Raw genomic sequence first — 13,609 nt, 5'->3', positions numbered from 1 at the left:
AGCCTTAAAAATAAAAAATCATATTTTTTTCACAAAAATGATCTTTTCGCCCCCAGTTTTTTATTTTCCCAAGGGTAACAAGAGAAATTGGACCACAAATGTTGTTGTGCAATTTGTCCTGAGTATGCTGATACCCCATATGTGCAGATAAACCACTGTTTGGGCGCATGGCAGATCTCAGAAGGGAAGGAGTGCCAGATTTTACTGTTATGGGTTGCTGGTGCCATGACCCACTGGGAGAGCCCATGAGGTGCCAAAACAGCAGAACCCCCCATAAGTGACCCCATTTTGTGAACTACAGCTCTCAGTCAATTCATCTAGGGGTGCAGTGCTCATATTGACACCATGAGTGTGTCACAGAATTTTATACCATTGGGCAGTGAGGACAAAATAACTACATTTTTACCACCAAAATTTTGTTTTAGCCAAAGATTATACATTTTCACACAAGAAGTTGGTACAAAATTTGTCTCCCAATTTGTACTGAATGTGGCAATACCCCATATTTGGCTGTACAGTGCTATTTAGCCATGTGGAGAGACACGGGAGGAACGGAGCGCTATTTGCCTCCTCGCCCTCTTCGGCGGGGAATGCAGCATCAGTAACTGAGGGTGACATCATAGAGGTAACCTCCAGCTACTAACACTGCATTCTGACTGCAACCCTCAACTGACAGCTAAAATACATAGTAACATAGTTAGCAAGGCCGAAAAAAGACATTTGTCCATCCTGTTCAGTCTATATTCCTTCAGTATAAATCCCCAGGTCTACGTCCTTCTAAAGAATCTAATAACTGTAAAATACAATATTTTTACGCTCCAGGAAGACACCAAGGCCTCTCTTGAACCCCTCAACTGACTTCACCATCATGAGCTCCTCAGACAAGGAATTCCAGATTCTCACTGCCCTAACAGTAAAGAATCCTCTTCCATGTTGGTGGAAAAACCTTCTTTCGTCCAGACGCAGAGAATGCCCCTTGTGACCATCAACTTCCTTGGTATAAACAGATCCTCGGAGAGATATTTGTATTGTCCCCTTATAGACTTATACATGTTTATTAGATTGCCCCTCAGTCATCTTTTTTCTAGATTAAATAATCCTAATTTTGCTAATCTCTCTGGGTAATGTAGTTCCCCCATCCCCTTTATTAATTTTGCTGCCCTCCTTTGTACTCACTCTAGTTCCGTTATATGATTCCTAAGCATCGGTGCCCAAAACTGTACACAGTACTCCATGTGTGGTCTAATCAGAGATTTGTACAGAGGCAGTATAATGCTCTCATCATGTGTATCCAGACCTCTTTTAATGCACCCCATGATCCTATTTGCCTTGGCAGCTGCTGCCTGGCACTGGCTGCTACAGGTAAGTTTATCATTAACTAGTATCCCCAAGTCCTTCTCCATGTCAGATTTACCCAGTGGCTTCCCGTTCAGTGTGTAATGGTGATACAGATTCCTTCTTCCCATGTGTATAACCTTATATTTATCATTGTTAAACTGCATCTGCCACCTTTCGGCCCAAGTTTCCAACTTATCCAGATCCATCTGTAGCAGAATACTATCTTCTCTTGTATTAACTGCTTTACATAGTTTTGTATCATCTGCAAATATTGATATTTTACTGTGTAAACCTTCTACCAGATCGTTAATAAATATGTTGAAGAGAATAGTTCCTAACACCAAACACTTCGGTATCCCACTGGTCACAGCGACCCAGTTAGAGAATATACCATTTAGTACCACCCTCTGCTTTCTATTACGAAGCCAGTTACATACCCATTTACACACATTTTCCCCTACACCCAGCATTCTCATTTTGTGTACCAACCTCTTATGTGGCACGGTATCAAACGCTTTGGAAACATCAAGATATGCCACATCCAATGACTCACCTTGGTCCTTGGTCCAGTCTATAGCTTACCTCTTCATAAAAACTAATTAGATTGATTTGACAGGAGCGATTCCTCATAAACCCATGCTGATATGGAGTTAAAGAGTTATTCTCATTGAGATAATCCAGAATAACATCCCTCAGAAACCCTTCAAATAATTTACCAACAATAGAGGTTAGACTAACTGGCCTATAATTTCCAGGTTCACTTTTGGAGCCCTTTTTGAATATTGGTACCACATTTGCTATGCGCCAGTCCTGTGGAACAGACCCCATCGCTATAGTGTCCCTAAATATAAGAAATAATGGCTTGTCTATTACATTGCTTAGTTCTCTTAGTACTCATGGGTGTATGCCATCTGGACCTGTAGATTTATCTATCTTAATCTTTTTTTTAGCTGGTTTTCGCACCGCTTTAATATAGGGTTTTCTTTGTCTATCGGCATTTCACCTAGCATTTCATTTCCACCGTGAATACTGTGGAGAAAAGCTGAGGGTTGCAGTCCCCATCTGTGAGATTTGTCTGGCTGGTTATCAAAACTAGGGGGAAACCCACGCTGTTTTTTTTTTAAAATCACCATATTTATTTACAGCACAGGAGTGGCAGATGAATCCTTCCATCCGCCGCTCCTGCTGTCACTGTTATTAGCAGCATCAGGGGTAGGCTGATAGGAGTAATAGTCCCATCAGCCGCCACCTGCTATCTCTTTTATTACTTAAATGAGAGAATGATGAGAGCCGTGTTCAGCACCCGGCGCCGGGGAACAACACTTAAGGTAAGTTCCCAATAGCGGATCTGTGCACAGCGTATCATCGGCATGCGCAAATGCATGCCAAAACGCATGCCAAAATGCATTTAAACGCATGCTAATGCTGCATTTTTTTATCCGCATCAGCTTACTCATGATGCCAAAAAAAGCCACGTGTGCATGTGTTTGTATGTGTTTTTGCCTGAGTTTGTGTAGTTTATGCGCATGCATTCCATATTTCCAGTTGAATTTGTGTATGCGGACAATGCTTTTCCAGTAGAATTTCCTTGACACAAGCCAAATACAATGGGCGTGTCTCATGGGATTTCTATACATAGACCCTGCCCTGATGAAATCCTCATCTTTTGCAACTGTATCCAGCTACAATTTTAATTTTGATTTGTCACAAAAATTGGCTTTTGCATTTGCTGTGGCTTGTGAAGAAGAAAGAAGAGAAAGACGGAGAAGATGTGATCATCGCTATTGGCAACACCCCAACGTTGAAGTCTGAGAGAGCCATGGAGCCTGCCACTCGCTGTACCCCGAGCTGAGTAAAAACCAGCAAAATTTTTTGACTACACAAGGATGTCAGAACAGAGCTTCAATGACTTGCTGCTACGTGTCCGAGGATCCATCACCAGGACACACAACTACGTCAAGCAATTCCTGCTGGGGAATGACTGTTGGTGACCCTGAGTTACGTAATTTTGAAAAAGAAACACGTCATTAGTATTATTGTTATAAAATCCATATACTGATTTTTTTTTCCATTTTCTGGTCGGCAGATTCCTGGCTACTAGCGAGACCTTAAGATCTCTACATTTTCAATTCCAAATTGGAGTGTCCACCCTTTCTGGGTTTGTTTGAGACACCTGCCATCTTTATGTGACGTTCTGTGTGAATAATTCTTCCCCAATCCACAACTAAACTCTGGCTGGAAAATGCTCCATAATACCAAGACATTTGTAATTTTCCAAACTGTTTGGATGCTGTGGACGGCAAACACATTCGGATTCTGAAACCTGCTGAAAGTGTTCTCATGGCGATTGCAGATTCTGACTGTCGATTTGTTGGCATGGATGTTGGCTCATTTGCACGAGGAAAGACTCTGGCATTCAGACTTTCAAAGACTCTGACACTGGCCATTGTTTGCATGGGAATAATTTCAATTTTCCAACAACACCACAACCTCTTCCGAACACTGAATGACTGCCAATGCCATTTGCTGTGGTTGGGGATGAGGCATTTCAAATGTATGCCAACCTCATAAAACCATACTCTAGTAGGGACTTGAATCACACCTAAAGGATTTACAACTACTGACTGACAAGGGCACGAAGAACTGTGGAGTGTGCATTTGGTTTGCTGGCATCTAAATGGCACATTTTGGGAACAGCCATCAATCTAAAAACTGAGGCAATTGATGAGGTTGTCAAAGCATTTGTTGTTCTGCACAATTACATCCTGGCAAAAGAGTGACCCCACTTAGAACTTGAGGAACCTGTTGCTAGCACATTGCACGATTACCAAGATTGCCCTCTGAGGACAACAGTGGAAGTTGTCCAAATGAGGGATAATTTTGCTGCTTACTTTGTTTCGTATATTGGACGTGTGGCATGGCAAGATGAAATGGTTTAATCTGCTTGTATGTACCTGTAATGTTTGCTACTACACCCATTACTACTTCACTTAACAATACAATACACACATATGTGTGTTTTCAAATAAAGAGACACAGAAAGCACAGGGATTGTGAAAACAAAATACAATTTTTATTAACAAAATAGAAAAAATTGTTTCTTTTAAATACAAAAAATTGAACAAATAAATTACAATTTTTTTTACATTCGTGGTCTGTCCGACGGTGTGATATTGTGGACCTGGGGGGAGTCGGGCTGGGATGATTGGGTATGAGTTGGTGATGGAGAAGTTGCAGGGGAAAGGAAAATAAAATATAGGATTGGGTCATGGATGATGTGGTCTATGATGTCACGGATGGGGCTAAATATTAGGGCAGATGATACATTGGGAACAGATGGTACACTGGGGAAGACGACACATTAAGAGTTGAATATAAATTGGAAGGGATAGACACATTGGAAGGGTGAGACTCAAGGGAAGGTGTAGACAGATTGGAAAACAGAGACACATTGAAAGGTGAGAGTGGAGGTGATGGGTACTGTTTTTGGCATTCTTTTCTTTTCCCGGTCTTTACTTTCATGTGCTGAGCAGAGTCAGCACTGGGTGACTGTTTTTTGGTGTTCCCTCGGCGTTTCTTACGTGCATGTTTCAGGATTGCTGCACTTGGCGGTGTGGTGTAATCTGCACTCTGTACTCTGCTCCTGGACAACGTCACCATCTCCAGATGTGCTGTCCATAACCCAGCTACTCTCCTACCTCTGCCAAAGGGGGGAGAGGGTGAATATCACATCTCTGACACATTAGTGGAAGAGGTAGTCGACTCAGAAATGGCTCAACGCGATTGTCTCGCTGTTATGAGGTAAGAGAACACCTGGAAGATCCTGACCTGACGCAGACCAAGAAGGCCGTTCGCATACTGGTATAGCAGTAGCTATAGAAGATACATGCTGCCAGCAAAATTATTGTCTACTCCCAAAGGCAGGACTGCGGGCCTTGACAGAAGCATACAAGAGGTCCACTCAACATATAAAGCTATGACCAATCTGGAGGGAAAGAGACTTCATCACGGCTAACGGAATGCTGGTCAGACACCACAAAGCCATACAAGAATTAATGGAGTTTTTGTTGATGCCAGAAAGAGTTGTGGTGGAAAAAGGTGAAGACACACACTGGAGATATTTCAAGGGAAGCAGTGGACAGCAGACTAGCTGAAGTAACAGCAAGGAAAATTAAAGTTCTCGAACAAAAAATCCTATATACTTGATGCCGCACAGGAAACAGGGGAATCATACCATAAGAGTTTAGTTTTTCCCTTGGGTCACACACACGCACAAATACACACACACTGGTAGTGTCATGGTCCAGTCTGGAGTTTATCTTCTGCTGTCTTCACTCCGGACTGGTCATGCGGGGGTTAATCTCCTCAGCCTCGTTCTGGAGCTAGCTGGGCTATTTCAATCCCTCACAGCCTGCTGACCAGTGTTAGTGATAGCTCAAGCTTGCAGTTTAGAGCCGCTGACCCTTGTACCCTGGTGATCCTCCTGCCTTGGACTGATATTCACGTGTATGACCCGGACTGATTTCTGACCCCGTCTCTTGGTATTTGTTTCTGCTGTTACGTTCCCTCTCTGGCATCTGACTCCCTGGCTTGTACCCCGACCACGTATTTCGTCTCACGTTTTGGACCCTGTGCTCATGTTCTGGCTTTCTGACTCTCGGCTTTGGTATTTTGACTACGTGTATTGCTGCTCCTTCTGGTACGTCTGCTCCTGTTAGTTTCTGACTCGGTTCGTCTGACTATTCTCTCTCGTTACCTGTGGCACCTGTGCTATTGCTCAGGGTTGCTGCTCTTAGTGTATAACCTCTCTTCCCTCACCAGCTCCCCCTGGTGGAGGTTTCACTACAGGTAGGTCCAACAAAACTCAGCCCTGTAAGATCCTACTTGCAAATATTCACAGTTTTGGATTATATTTTGTTCACTATAGTTGCCATTATATTTTTTCATTATAGTTGCCTATATGCAGACTAAGTTTAAAAAACATGTGACTAAAATTTGTTCTCAAGTTCTATCCAATCCAGATTCTGAGGACCTAGGAGGCCACCAGATCCTGCCCCGTGACTGAGTCCTCATCACCAGGAGGTTCAACAGACATACCCTTGAACCCAGAGATGACAGCCCATTCAGAGTCCTGTCAAATATCACAGCAGTCCATGCTTCCCACTGCAAGGAGATGCTGGGGAAGCATCGACTACCACTCTTCATCCATCTTTTCCTAGCCCAAGGGGTAGTCACTCATGAGAAGTGACATTCTGGTATAATGTCTCCAACATATCAATTTGACAACTGTTTCATAGTAGAATGTCCAGGCCCCATGGCACAGTTTGACATCTGGTTAAGTACACAATTCATCTGTGTCACTACTGCTGAAACAGGGGAACAGGGGATTGGCCATTTGTTAGGTGGCACACTGGAGACATCAACCAGTTCAGGCCCTACAACATAGAGACAAATGGGGAATAAGCCTATTAAGGCACATGACCCTGTCCAAAGCCCCTTTAAGGGCCAGAGGGGCCACTCATTGCCCCAAGGAGGAATGCATAGTTCTGTACCTCCACCATTGAGAACTGTTAATAATCTTTATTTTTTATATAGCGCTAACATATTCCGCAGCGCTTTACAGTTTGCACACATTATCATCACTGTCCCCAACGGGGCTCACAATCTAAATTCCCTATCGGTATGTCTTTGGAATGTGGGAGGAAACTGGAGTACCCGGAGGAAACCCATGCAAACAAGGGGAGAACATACAAACTCCTTGCAGATGTTGTCCTTGGTGGGATTCGAACCCAGGACTCCAGCACTGCAAGGCTGCAGCACTAACCACTGAGCCACCATGCTGTTATGAATGAGTCACCGAGGAGGATGACAGGAACAGGCTAAGCCACCAGAACACCAGAGAGGTTGGTAACTAAGCAGATTACAGACCCCTGGTCCTATCCGCACAACTAGCAGTAGCCGCGGAGCGTTCCTACGATGCCCTAGATGTTTCGGTCACAGCCGGAGGACTAACTAAGCCTAAAGACAGAAAGATGAAATCTAAACTGCCCCGGAGCAGATCCCCAAAGGAATAGACAGCCCCCAAACATATATTTGATAACTGTTTCATAGTAGAATGTCCAGGCCCCATGGCACAGTTTGACATATATTGTCTCACAAACATATATTGTCTGTGAGACAAGATGAGACACAAGCACAGGCAGAGAACAGACTGAGCAAACGGTGGGGCCCAAGCTGTCTAGACAGGACAGAAAAAGATACTGTCTGCAATCACGCACAAAACCCTGAAAAAGTCCAACACTTCTGATATACAAAAAAACCTGAGATCACACGATCTCACCCCCGCTAGATCAGCACTCTGGTATAAACTGGCAGCAAGCAAAAAGATACCAACACAACAGGGGATTGAACAAGCTACAAGATATGAAGCAGGCATCCCCACAAAAGAAGCATAACTTATTACGCCTTCTAAACTCTTGACGTTGCATCCTAGACAGAATCCTATCACATTGCATGGGTTCGGAAGTTTGTTCAAAAGGCAGCACCACCTCTGCGTACTTTTACGTTCACGTAAACGTTGATCAATTTGAATAGCTAATGACATGGAGTCGTTAAGACCAGAGGGGACAGGAAATTCCACCAAAACATCTTTTACGGTTTCTGCCAGACCTTTCCGAAAGAGAGCTGCTAGGGCATCATCATTCCATTTAATAAGGACCGCCCACTTTCAGAACTTCTGGCAGTATAACTCTGCAGCATCCTGTCCCTGGTTCAATGCCAATAAGGTCTTCTAAGCTTGATCAATAGTATTAGGTTCATCATACAACAACCCCAGGGTCTGAAAAAATGCATCCACATTAGCCAGAGTAGGATCTCCAGGTGTCAGAGAAAAAGCCCAATCCTGGGGATCACCGTGCAGCAGTGAGATGACAATTTTAACCTGCTGCAACGAACTCCCCAATGAATTAGGCTTCAAGGCAAGAAATAGTTTACAGTTATTCTTTAAATTCAAAAATTTAGACCGATCCCCAGAAAACTCATCAGGAGTTTGGTTCTACAGCAGATGATTGAGCGAGATAGGCAGAAATTCCCCACACTTCAGCAGCGAGCTGCTCAACACGATCAGATAATTGCTTAGTCTCCATTAAAGAAAAAATCCTCCTACGGCCCGAGAGAAAAAAAAGGAAAAAATATATATATAAAAAAAAAATTCTGACAGTTTTTTTTTGTTGTTTTTACAATTCTCTCCTTCTTTGGAGTACCCTAGAGTCTGCGGTTAGGCTGGTGATTCTGTTATGAATGGGTCATCGAGGAAGATAACAGGAACAGGCTAAGCCACGAGAAGACCAGAGAGGTTGGTAACTAAGCGGATTGCAGACCCCTGATCCTATCCACACAACTAGCAGTAGCCATGGAGCATTCCTACGATGCCCTAGGTGCTTTGTCACAGCCGGAGGACTAACTAAGCCTAAAGACAGAAAGATGAAATCTAAACTGCCCCGGAGCAGATCCCCAAAGGAATAGACAGCCCCCAAACATATATTTGATAACTGTTTCATAGTAGAATGTCCAGGCCCCATGGCACAGTTTGACATCTGGTTAAGTACACAATTCATCTGTGTCACTACTGCTGAAACAGGGGAACAGGGGATTGGCCATTTGTTAGGTGGCACACTGGAGACATCAACCAGTTCAGGCCCTACAACACAGAGACAAATGGGGAATAAGCCCTGTCCAAAGCCCCTTTAAGGGCCAGAGGGGCCACTCATTGCCCCAAGGAGGAATGCACAGTTCTGTACCTCACCATTGAGAACTGTTAATAATCTTTATTTTTTATATAGCGCTAACATATTCCGCAGCGCTTTACAGTTTGCACACATTATCATCACTGTCCCCAACGGGGCTCACAATCTAAATTCCCTATCGGTATGTCTTTGGAATGTGGGAGGAAACTGGAGTACCCGGAGGAAACCCACGCAAACAAGGGGAGAACATACAAACTCCTTGCAGATGTTGTCCTTGGTGGGATTCGAACCCAGGACTCCAGCACTGCAAGGCTGCAGCACTAACCACTGAGCCACCATGCTGTTATGAATGAGTCACCGAGGAGGATGACAGGAACAGGCTAAGCCACCAGAACACCAGAGAGGTTGGTAACTAAGCAGATTACAGACCCCTGGTCCTATCCGCACAACTAGCAGTAGCCGCGGAGCGTTCCTACGATGCCCTAGATGTTTCGGTCACAGCCGGAGGACTAACTAAGCCTAAAGACAGAAAGATGAAATCTAAACTGCCCCGGAGCAGATCCCCAAAGGAATAGACAGCCCCCAAACATATATTGTCTGTGAGACAAGATGAGACACAAGCACAGGCAGAGAACAGACTGAGCAAACGGTGGGGCCCAAGCTGTCTAGACAGGACAGGACAGAAAAAGATACTGTCTGCAATCACGCACAAAACCCTGAAAAAGTCCAACACTTCTGATATACAAAAAAACCTGAGATCACACGATCTCACCCCCGCTAGATCAGCACTCTGGTATAAACTGGCAGCAAGCAAAAAGATACCAACACAACAGGGGATTGAACAAGCTACAAGATATGAAGCAGGGCCCAGCGCTGCCCCCAGAAGGGAGCACACTGAACCCTAGCAGCAAAGCAAAAAAAGACACAACCAGATTAGATGCAAAGGATTAGCAAAAGAATCACTTAGCTGAACATGCAGATCAGGCAGGGGACAAAAGAGCTCCAAATGCACACAGAGGAAAAAATCGCCAGCAACCTTCAAGAGCAGCCAGCTCCATTATATGCTCCCAACCAGCAATGCCAGATTCCCAATTATCATCGTCAGGTGGAGAACCTCATCCACTTGGCCAGCTCCACTACTCTCAGTAGCCACCAGAGGGAGCTTTGGCTTAGAAACCTCAATGCACTATTCCCCTGTGGTATCTTCAATAAAAAAAATTTTTTGCATTGAAAAGAGCTCCAAATGCACACAGAGGAAAAAATCACCAGCAACCTTCAAGAGCAGACAGCTCCATTAAATGCTCCTAGCCAGCAATGCCAGATTCCCAATTATCATCGTCAGGTGGAGAACCTCATACACTTGGCCAGCTCCACTACTCTCAGTAGCCACCAGAGGGAGCTTTGGCTTAGAAACCTCAACGCACTATTCCCCTGTGGTGTCTTCAATAAAAAAAAATTTTTGCATTGAAAATCAAAATTTCCCAGAGTGCAGATGTTTTCTCTTCTCCTCTCCTCTGAAGTATTAAACGCTATATTGTCTGTGACGTGAGACAAGATGAGACACAACCAGCAGAGGGAGCAGAGGGAGCTTTGGCTCAGAAATCCGAGCAAGAGAGTTCACAACAGAGAACCCCTCAGAGAATGACCAAGGGTTATATGTACTAGGCTCAAGTACTAAACTTGGGAGGGAGAATGGTGACAAAAAGGTAAATTTTGACTAAGAAGCATAGATACCAGTGGGGGCACACAGGGGGGCACCTGACAAATTCATAGTCAAGAACAAGACAGCAGATGTGTTTAAACCTACCATCCCCATAAATAAGAATGCAAAGTGGATGGGTCGTCTCGTGTATATGGAGAAGATTAGTTAGTTAGTTAGGTTCCAGCATGTTTGTGACAGGTAGGCCAGGAGGACAGATAGATAGGTTTGACGAGATTAGAGTTTTGATTTTGCATATCTCCAAAGGGGGACTGTTAAGGGGGGAATATATGGCATATGAATATATACAAGAATCAAAATTATACCACTATATGGATGCTTTGCTGAATATTAGAATTATGTAACTTTCTGATTTCTGATTCTCTAAGACTCATTTATGTAGCAGAATGTATTTTGAGATTTACTGATGTTAACATGGACTTTAGAAAGTTGTATAATCCACCTAGTTTCATCGAAACTAGGTTAGGCTAGAAGCAATAATCACTTTCGTAATGATTATATAGTCAAGTATCAGAGTCAGGTATCAGAGTCAGGTATCATAGTCAAGTATCAAAGTCAAGTATCACACTCAAGTATCTGAGTCAGGTATCAAAGTCCGGTATTAGACAGAGTATTTCTGATGTCTGACTTTGACATGTGATCATGTCCTAAAATGTGGTGCGGGTGATCTCAACATGTCCTAAAATGAACACTGTACACCTGAAAAATTTTCAGGTCACTCCTCTCAATCTCTTTGTGTCTTTGAAAACCTGAAGCGATTAAAAATAGCTGAAAAAAAATGAGTATGTGCGCTGAAGGTGCGCAGATTGGCATTTAGTACTTTTTCAGATATGTTACACAGCATATCAGCCTCAAACAAATGTTGTGTGCACTTGCTCTTTCTCTGACTTATCATTAGTAGATGTGACCACTTAAAGTGCCAAGTGCAGCTTGAATGCCATATACAGACGTGTCCAGACATAATATATTGATGACCTATCCAAAGAACAAATCATTAATATCATGTGTGAGGGTACAACACTCAGCACCCCCATCCATCAGTTGTTATAAGCTGTGTCAGAGGTTTCATTTAATATGTATTGGCAGCTTCAGAGTACTGCAAACCAGCTGCTATTAAAAAATAAACTGCATCAATGTTAGGCAGTTGGTAGAATTTAGATAGACAAAGAAACTGATAAAACTATAGACAAACACATGTATTGGTGAAAGATGTAAGAAATTATAGATGCAAAGATTGATCGAAAGTTCCAACTTGGTGATATTTGTTTGCATTCGGCAGCTAACGGAGTTTGTAAAAGCTCATCTAGGGGAGTACTTGGTGTCGGACCCCCACCAATCTAATATTAAGGGGAACCTGACAGCTAATTAATGCTGCCTGACCCACATGTCACATGTATCAGACACTGGATGCATGATTTCAACCATATATTTAGACACTGAAATACTGAGTTTCAGAGAAAAACATACTTTAACTCCTTAATGATCGCCGATAAGCATTAAAACAGCAGCCACTAAGGGTACTTATTCCCTCATCGCTGTTTTAAAAAGGCTGTAGCATCCCCCCAGAGTTGGAAAATCTCTGGGGTCTTGGCTACTGGGGTTGCTGAGACCCCGGAGAACATGATCAGGGCTGAATTTTCAGTGAATGATTTCTCTCTCTTTTGACATGATATACATGTTACGGGTGAGAGAAATGATGCTCCCAAGACCCCATAGCACCTCCACCATCCCTGGTCTCCACTGATCTGATCCCCAGCCCAGTGTCATCTTCCCGGACACCCGCTGAGATTTGACAGATGGTACCTGGCAACAATAGGACATTTTTACTATTGGTTCCTTTTCGACCACTGTGATAGTGTTAGGCGTCAGGTTCCTGTCGCTGCACAGCAGGAATCCCGAGCTTTGCCTTCGGCGGTCTCCCATTCCACTCTGGCTGCAGTGGAGCCTGCTCAGCAGACTCATCAATCACAGTGCTCTGCTCACACCAGCATTGTAGGTTTGGTGTCTGCTGCCACCTCTGGTCCAGCTATAGCAACGCATTTTGGGTCAGCAGCGAGCTACTCCAGGGGCTAAGTCCTCCTGTTAGTCCACTGAGCAAGCCCGAGGGATGATCTCTCATTGGAGATCGGAGGTCACATGCTCAGGTCCTTCTCCAGCTTGGATTGGACCACCAGGAAGGTCAGGAAGGTCCCGGAAGGACGCTGCTATAAAAGGTTTGCATGGCCGCTCGGCCAAGCGCTAAGATAGACTTTTGTTGAGACTTGTGTGAGTGATGACAGATGCATGTATCTGGTGACTGACTCATTAAATAACCCCTCCCTTTGATACGTATGTGTTAGGGTTAGTTCAGCCTGAGTCAGTGCCTCATGGTGGCAAAGCATTTGCCACAGTGCTCCAGTCCAGCACAAAGGTTAGCGCCATAGTGCCACCATATCTCCTATGCCTCTGGGCAGTACGAGTCTATCCGCTGCACCCTGTGACAGCTAACAGGGCACAGCACTTTCCTAGCATCACTCTCTAGCACCGATGCAGTGGCTCTGTGCGCAAGTGGGTCTAGAAGGACTCTGACTCCATGCCTCTGGGCAGAGTTCTGTGACCACATCGCTTGCGCTCACATTATATTAGTGCGACCTTGTGAAGTAACAGGTTTCACCTTGCACACTCCGGGTGACGTAACCCAAGCATGCTACTATCTGCCATTGTCTAGCAGCAGTTTCCACCGCTGCACGGTGGACATCAGGCTGCGAACGCACCTCATTAACATCTATATTATTTGGTGCATTCTGCCAGCTTAACACTATCTTAG

The sequence above is a fragment of the Dendrobates tinctorius genome, unplaced genomic scaffold (assembly GCF_039654945.1).
Source record: "Dendrobates tinctorius isolate UK_male_01 unplaced genomic scaffold, ASM3965494v1 ptg000161l, whole genome shotgun sequence".
Classification (NCBI taxonomy): domain Eukaryota; kingdom Metazoa; phylum Chordata; class Amphibia; order Anura; family Dendrobatidae; genus Dendrobates; species Dendrobates tinctorius.
The sequence above is the reverse complement of the archived record's forward strand: the minus strand, read 5'-3'. Positions refer to the sequence as shown.